Source organism: Vicia villosa, linkage group LG7, assembly GCF_029867415.1.
Source record: "Vicia villosa cultivar HV-30 ecotype Madison, WI linkage group LG7, Vvil1.0, whole genome shotgun sequence".
NCBI lineage: Eukaryota > Viridiplantae > Streptophyta > Magnoliopsida > Fabales > Fabaceae > Vicia > Vicia villosa.
The window spans coordinates 99,236,657-99,245,921 of NC_081186.1; positions in this window are offsets into that span (position 1 = coordinate 99,236,657).

Consider the following 9,265-nt stretch of genomic DNA (forward strand, 5'->3'; position numbering starts at 1 on the left):
TGAGTTTGTAATGTTAACCACGGATCACTCAGTCAATGTTCTAGATGTCAGATGTTAAAATTACTCAAAATTTTGAGTTTAATTCCAACAAAACTAAAAAACTATTAAAATCTAAACTAAAATTTTAATTTGATGCGCCAACGTTGGTCTTAAGAGTGAATTACCTAATTTTAATTTTAATATCTGATTACAAAATGTAACAATGTTCTTCGATTATTTCTTTTGTTACTTTTCTATAGAATTTTAATGATTCCATATTTATTCATCGTTTTGTGATTTGTGTTTTTTCCAACTATTAAGAAGAGAATTGCAGAGTTGCATTTGAATTGTTCAGTGATTATAGTCATGGGTCTGGGCTAGAATTATAGGTTTGGTCGGGGTTTTGCTACATTTTGACGGCAAATTAGTTGCTAAAATTGTCCTTTTTTTTTTGTTATGCTACATTAAGAACATTTTTGGAAAAAAGAGCACATTTTTTTAATCTTATCTTATTAGTATATAAGGAAGTAAACTTAACTTTTAGTTTCTTGTTTAGAAAAATATTTATCCTGAAATAAATGCTACTTTTAATTTTCAATATAATTTTAATTTTTAACTTTCAATTATACATTCTAAAATATATGATACTTTGATTTTCAATATAATTTTAATTTTTAACTTTCAAGTATACATTCTAGTTAATACTCTATATTTAGTATTTTTTTTCATATATATTAACGATAATTGAAATTTAATAACGATTTATATGAATAAATTAATATTTTTTTTATTTATTATATTTTTTTAATTTGTGTAAAAGAGTTAAATATAACATTTATTTTGAAGAATTGCGTAAGAAATATTTACATAGTTTTAAAGAAAAAAATTTTGAAACAAAAATTTATATATATATATATATATATATATATATATATATATATATATATATATATATATATATATATATATATATATATATATAAAATAAAGCTTTAGGGATTAAATATGGTTTGGTAGAGTAGAAGACGTAGCTAGCTTAATAATCTAATCTATATATAGAATTTATTGGCATGGGTTAAAAAAAGCAAAATTTTGGAGTTAGACAAATTGGGTTTGTTTGTATTTTTTAGGGAAATGAATCGAGTAGCGTGTTTTGTCTTGTCTGACCAAACATGATGTCGTCATCTTACACCTCATCGCCGTTAACCATGATTACGTCATCAACTTGTTGCTTTCATTTTCATAATCAAACTAATTCAAGATTTGCTTGCCCATCTCATCTCCAACTAAGATTTATACAATTGAGTTTTCTCTTTTTTTTTAGAAAGAAAATCTGTTTTTAAAAATGTCTCTTGCTTTCTGAAGTTTTGGAAGTACTGTGCATCAATGATATTTTTTTTAATGTTGTCTAAACAATTTTGTAGATGAACCTATGGAAAAAAGTACAAAGTACACCTGAAAAAAAAACAAGGGACAAATGCCTAAAAGTATTATGGAATGAATTGATTATACATTATCCGTACGAACGCGCGATTCTCTTACTAAAAGAGTTCAAACCGATGAGAATGAGTCGTTGTAAATGAACATAAATCCAACAAAAACTAATGCTACCATTGAGAAATTCGCAAGTGTTTGCCTGGGATTATCACTTATTAATTCTTTCTTAACTTCTCTATGTTAGGATAATTATCAAGTTAAATCAAGATTAAGAGTATGTATGGAATGATTAAATTACACCCATATATTATACTAATATACACTATCTTTTAACCTTTGATACTATTTCATTTTAATGGATATAAATGATTACTTAATGACTCATACGATTCATACGGAAAACTAATAATAAACTCGTGCATACGCACGGGTTCTGATCTAGTACGCGCATTTGTTTATATAATATATTTATTTTAAATAAAAAATTAAAAAAGAAAAAAATATTTAGATCAATAATAAATTTTTTCCTATATACCATTTTTGGATCATAAACATTTGAATCATAAATATCATCTTTCGTATATAAAAACATTTAGATTTATAATAAATTTTTTCCCGTATACAAATATTATTTTTGTTTAGATATCTTTTACAAAAATATATATATTTGGATCAATAGTAAAGTTTCGTATATAAAAATATTTAGATCAATAATAGATTTTTTTTCTCCGTATACCATTTTTGAATCAAATTTTTTTAGATCACAAATATCATTTTTCGTATATAAGAATATTTAAATCAATAATAATTTTTTTTCGTATACAAATATTATTTATGTTTATGCATCGCTTAGAAAAATATTTGGATTAATAGTAAATTTTTGTTTATAAAAATATTTAGATTAATAATAGAAATTTTTCCCGTACACCATTTTTTAATCAAAATTTTTTGGATCATAAATATCATTTTTCGTATATAAAAATATTTAAATCAATAATAAATTTTTTTCCTGTATACAAATGTTATTCCTTACACTTTGATTTCACATTTTTGTTGATGTAAAATCGGCAAAGCAAATTAGTTGTCTTTGGAAATAATGTTTCGATAGCTTTCATCAAAGTAAGATCTCTATCAGTCAAAATTACTTGTGGACAAAAATCCTGCTTAATAAACAACTGTTTTAACATATCCAATACCCAACAAAAAGTCTCTGTCTGCTCAGATTTCATTTAGGCAAATGCAACAGCAAATGTTAACTTAGTTGATGTCATACCAACTATTTCAAACAACGGTTGATTGTACTTTCTTGTCTTGTATGTGCAGTCCATAATTAATACAATAGGAAACATATTCAACAGCTTCACTGATTCCGGATGAGCCCATAAAATATCTCCCACGGCTTCTGACTCATCTTTTTTCCTGCTCCAGTAAACATAACTTGATTCTTCAACCAACTTAAACAAATGTTGCAATTTCGTTGTGGGACCCCTTATGTCTTTATGTATCTTACTCTTATGTTTGTATATTTGCGTGATCCGAGTGACATTCTCCGGGTCACGCTCTTGCAATGACAATAATATGTGTCTTGGTGGAACATGGCGTTTTGTCAAATCAACAATATGTTGTTGATCATCTGCATTTAGTCGACTTACGAAAGCATGACCTTCAAATCTATCAGGTAAGCCATGGTTATGAACTCCATATTTTACATCGATCTTCCATCCAGAACCATCTTTCGACAGTGTTTACCTAATTTTGAAAGGACAACCACATCTCTTACTAGCACTTTGGGTTTCGCTATCTTTTTTTTTGTTTGTATTTTCCACCTTTATCACAACCAAATATTAATTTGTCACTTCTTCCTCACTTGCCTATTTTGGTATCTGAACGACTTATTATAACTGTCACTTTATTCCTGATTCCAACCTCGCTAATCCAGCTTATCGCCTCTTCTCTTGTAGCAAATTTTTGACTAGTTACAAAAGCATCTGTTGTATCCACGCATGTTTGATTTAAATCGCATATCATCAAAGTAGGGATGACAACGGGTCGGGTGCGGGTTTCACACTACCCAAACCCACACCCGAAATCGGCACCTGAACCCAAACCCAAATGTTGTTCGGGTGGCAAAATAACACTCACGCTCAAACCCGTTGGGTTCGGGTTTTTTCACCCAAACCCGAACCTGCAGCAAAATACATAAAAAATATACATTTTTCCTACAACTTTCCACAATATTATATATATAAGCGGGTGTGAATTCGGATGCGGGTTTCACACTACCTAAATCCGCACCCGAAATATTGGGTGACACCAGAAATATCGGGTGGCACCCGAACCCAAATCCAGTCAACTCGGGTTCGGGTGCGGGTCTGCTTGCTATTCTAAAGGAGGATCCACACTTGTGAATTAAAATTAAATAAACTTAATAATTAATAAAATAATATAAAAAAAACGAACCGGAATACTCAAAGATGGATTATCCGGTTGATAAAATGACAAAACCGGAACATGCGCCAATGGGATTTCCGGTTGGCAAGGCGTGAACCGGATATCACACACTTTGGTTATCCGGTTATGAAAATTATACAAACCGGAATTCTGCATGCTTTGTTATCCGGTTGGCTGACTATCAGTTTCGAATTGCTCATATAAACCGTACAAACAGTAAAAGTTTTTTAAAAAAAAACTAAAAGTAAAATTAGAAAAAGACAAATTTGAATTTTTTTTAAAATTGTAGGAATATCGGAATAATTGTTAGAGTACATGGTATAATTTTCTAAAACTGATAGGAGTTGATTAAAATGTTATCGGTTTCTAAGTTTAAGTTATTTTAGTGTTTGCTAAAGCCTTAAACATTTAATCAAATTTATGAATTTGCTCTCCAAAACATATACCAGATCTAAATATTATCAGTATTGAAAACATGTTAGCACCTTAAAAGCAAAGATAAAAAATAATGAATCAGAAACTTAAATCTTCCGCCAATTAAATGTAATCTCTGTGCCTATTATCATGTTTAAAAACACACGTAGCTAAAAATACAAGTACTCCATTTTTATGGTTCAAATGCAAATGATAGAATAAACCATTGGTTTGACATGAATACCTCAAATTCAATGGAAGGAAATAAAAAAACAAAACCGAATTATCATTCATATGATAATACAAGTTCAACTCAAAAACAAATATCCATACCTTGTGTTGGTGTAGAGTTACTTGATATTTAGTTATAAATATGTAAGGTATCCGAAATTAAAACAGAACAAAATTAATTAAACAAATTTTCCTTTTTAAGCAAGAAGATTCATTGAAAAGGAAAAAAAAAGAGAACAAAAGAGAGAGAGACCAAGACCAAAACCCTAAAGGAGACAACATTTTAAGCTTGGAAAAATCAAATTTGTTGTTAAAAAAATCCTCCCAAAAACATCTTTTTTTCTTTAACAACAAGATTTTTGCCTATTCTTTTAACCTAAGCTAGCAAGTGCGTCACATTCCCTATAAATATGAGTTAACATAAAACCTTGGTTTCATCCCACGGTTTTTAATAGACCAAGGGATAAGGTTTAGATTGTGAAACGTTTTAACCACAACTAAAGAATGGGACTCGATCCAAATTTTGTCTCAATTCTTGTCAATAGCCACTTGCCATATATTTTATATTCTATATTTTCAATGTTCTCATGGTTGTGTTTCACAGCCAGCCTAATACATTTTGAGGTCTAAGATAAAATTAATTTATAATATTTTATTAAAATTAAATCAACTTATTAAATAATTTTTATAATATTATATACATAATCTTTATCATTTATTTATTTATTAAAGAAATTTAAATTTTGTTTTAAACAATTTTTTTTAAAATTTAGGAATTTGATTGATTTCACAAATTATTTTAAAAATGTTGGAATTAAACCCAGAGATCTTGAATAATTCTTTATCGCTACACAATAACAATTAAAGAAACAAGAAAGAAAATTGGGAAGAAAGGTGAATTAGGGTTTGAGAAAAATAAGAGGAGGAAGAATATTTTCTGCAGAGTTGCTCTCTGTTCATAAACTGTGAAAAATCTTATTCACTTGCAACTGCAAAATTCTGTGAATGTAAATATATAAAATAGGGGTTACTCCACTCTTTTTACAGTTTTAGTTTGCTTTCTCCCTACCAAAATCTAAAATATCTAATTTTGTTAACACTACAAAACTAGACCCAAGTTGAAATACCTATCCATGCAGCTGGTTCGATATTTCGACATACATTAGGCTAGATTATTTCGACGCAACTTCTGCCGACTTCGATACAAAGAATTACAATCTCAAAAAAAAAACAAGTTGTTATATAGAAATTATGTGAAAACTAATAAGAATGTGCAAAATTTAGACCCTAGGAGAATCCAACTCACATTCATCGCTTACTAGATCACATTGTCCACCACTTAGCAAATATGTTTTGTTGAATTTTTAATGCAATATTTGTTAATTATATATATTTAGAGGCATATTTTTTTAACATCAAGGGTTTATATTAAATGCCCAAAAATAAGGTCTAAGGCGATGACCTCACTCGTCCAAGGCTTAGACCTGCCCTAGTTGTTTCTAGTTATTATAGACAATTTTTTTTTGGCATAATTACAGAAGAAGTCCTTTAAGTTATTTTATTGTAACAGGTTGATCCTTTAAATTTTTTTTTGTAACAATTTTGTCTTTTAAATTTTTTTATTTTTGAATTAGAATCTGACTTTATATTTTTTGGATATTACTTTATGTATTTAGGATGATAATATATGCATTTTGTTACAACTTTTATGTATTTTGGGTAATTGGTTTAATTAAAGATTGAAAAAAAAAAGGTAATAGTGAACACATTTGTTAGCTTAAAGGACCAAGTTGTTAAAAAAAAACTTAAGGGACCAACTTATTACAATAAAATAACTTAAAGGATATTTGGTATAATTATGACTTTCTTTTTTCAACTCTATATCTTTTCACAAATTCTTGATGAAAATTTTAAAATATTCTTAAAATTCGGAGATATATTTTTGGACACGTTCATTCTCTAATTTACTTAATTTAATTTAAAATTTAAAAATGTTCATATCATAAGAGTGGGATTTTTTTTTTAAAAGTTTTAAGTGTAAATCTCATCATATCATATCATAAGAGTGAGAAGAAAATTTGCCATTATTATAGGAAATTTCTTCACTCACCTCCTAACCTTCTTGGCCACCTCCGGTGAATTTACCAAAATACCCCTAGTTTCGGAAGTTCATTTCCGAAAACGTATTTTTTTAAAAAAAAAAAAGGTGTTTTCGAAAATGTATCTCCGAAAAGGTGTTTTTTTTATTATAAAATATTGATTTCGGAGATGCAACTCCGAAATAAAGTTGTTTTTCAGAAAATTGGTGTATTCGGAAGTTCATCTCCGAATCCACCCTCGTTGGAGAAATTCGGAAATGTACTTCCAAAAATAAGGTCTGGACAGAAGAAAAATAACAAACAATAACGATTCGCTTTATTTAATCGGATGAAGATTACATCGATCACATTACATAAGATTAAATTTACATATTGTTAAACACGGGTAGGTGGGGATGAGTCAACATTTTGATAACATCGTCCGCCGATCTTTGAAGTTTCGCGTCCAACTCGATCGGGCCCTTCGAAGAAAATCGGTCGAACGTTGTCCACAACACCGCTAAATCTTCGTCGTTCTTGATCTCAAAAGGTGTGAACTTAATGTCTCCCTCGTCGTTAAGCGATGGCGAGCGGTACTCGAGCTTGACAACCTTTCGATTCTCGGGATAATGCAAAAGCGTGTTGAGCGACGTTATCAACTCCGCAAACGGCGTGTCGCGCGAGAAGCGAAATTGGAACGACATTGGGTAGCCGGTTTCAAAGTAGACGAATGCTAGGTGGGGGTAGGTTTGTGTCATTTGTGTTTTGTGGTGTGAAGAGGATGAAGAAGAGTGTGTTGTATTTATAGACCTATTGGAGCAATGATGGCCCAACAAACCTTATCTTGCTTCAGTGGACTTTTCGGAAATGAACTTCCGAAAATTGGAGGCAGACTAGCATATTTCGGAAGTTCATTTCCGAATTATGCAGAAAACAGAACTAAATTTTGCATTTTGTTGATTGCTTAGTGTTTTGTGTAAAAAATACAAAAGGAATTCAAAATACACATAAATTAGCCAATGATGACATAAAACATACTTATATTATATATGTATTGAATCGGTTCGATTTTACATGATACTCAACAATACATACAAAAATGGTCATTACAAACAAAAAACGATCCGGAACAAACTAAAATTCACCGAACCAATCAGTGGATCCTAAGTCCAAAATAGGTATGTTCTTCGACCGCTCTCTATTTTGCTCGCGCTCTTGGCGCATCATTTCTTCAAACTCCGCCATTCTTGAAACGAAAGGATCCGGCCAAGTCTCCGCCTCATTTGAATGATATGCCGTCCATTGACAAGAGAGATGTAGTGAAATTGGGGATGCAATGAGAGATGTTTACCTGAAATTGTAGCTTTCTATGCTCCCTTTAACGTGATCAATGGTTTGAAACTTGATTTTAGTACGAAAAATGGATGGAGATTGATTGGGTTTTGGAGAGGGTTTGGAGAAGTTTTGGAGAAAAATGATGAAATAGTGAAGGAGGAAAAATTGTATATGCAGCAATATTTTCGGAAATGAACTTCCGAAATATTCACGGTTTTGAATTTTTTTTTTACTTCGGAAATGCATCTCCGAAAACACCACTTTGGTGTTTTCGGAGATGCATTTCCGAAGTAAAAAAAAATTCAAAAAAAAAAATAACTTCAGAGATGCATCTCCGAAGCAGGGGTAATTTTGGGATTTCGCTGGGAGTGACCCCATAGGGAAGTGGGTAAAAAAATTTTCTTATTATATCCAACATAGAATTTTACGATGAAGCTCTAGTTTTGCATATCATCCTTAGTAGAAATAAATAGTTAATTTAGGATTCAAAATGTATAAATCTGTTACCTATGTTACCTATCAATAATAAGCATTTATGAGTTTTGCAAGGAATATAGCTAATATTTTTACAGGACTTTTACCTTGTTGAAAATGATAAAACTTTATCACCCTCAGTCTATTTTTTTTCCAACATTGATAGATCATTATTTAAAAAAAAAAATACATAGAATCACATTTTTTTAAAATTTATATGAGGAATTATGAGTTGATAGAAATATTGAAAGGAAATCATTTTATTTTTATGCGAGAAAGATATTATTATCTGTACAATTATTATCAGATGTGAGAGATTAATTATTTGTAAGAATAATGTCAATTATTAGATCACCGTTTATAATCATTTGTTGGTTTAATTTGATCTCTTTTTTAGAGGGATTCAAATACAAATTGCACTAATACATTACATTATTAATTACAATTTTTTTAACTTTGATACTATTTTAATTTGACTCACACAATCATAATAAAAATAGTTCAAACACTTTTGGTAATAAATAAATTTCAAATTATTAAATTACTTTTTTTTTCTTCTAATTTTTTCTAACAACTCACATAACACGATTCTTATAAAATGTGAATTTGAATAAAAAATTATTTAATCTCTATTTTAAACAAACTTCACAATTTTATTTGTTTTAATAAATAAAAATATATTTTATTCACTTAAAATACACTATAAAAGTGATAAGTTTTTTAAATAGGGTACAAAATCATATTAAAAAAAACATAAAAAAAAAAAAACAACTTTTAAGTAATGAGGCCATAATAGTTATGTTGCAAATATAAAAAAATATAGATAAAAATCAAATTGATAAGTTTTATTTCATTTTTAAATATTT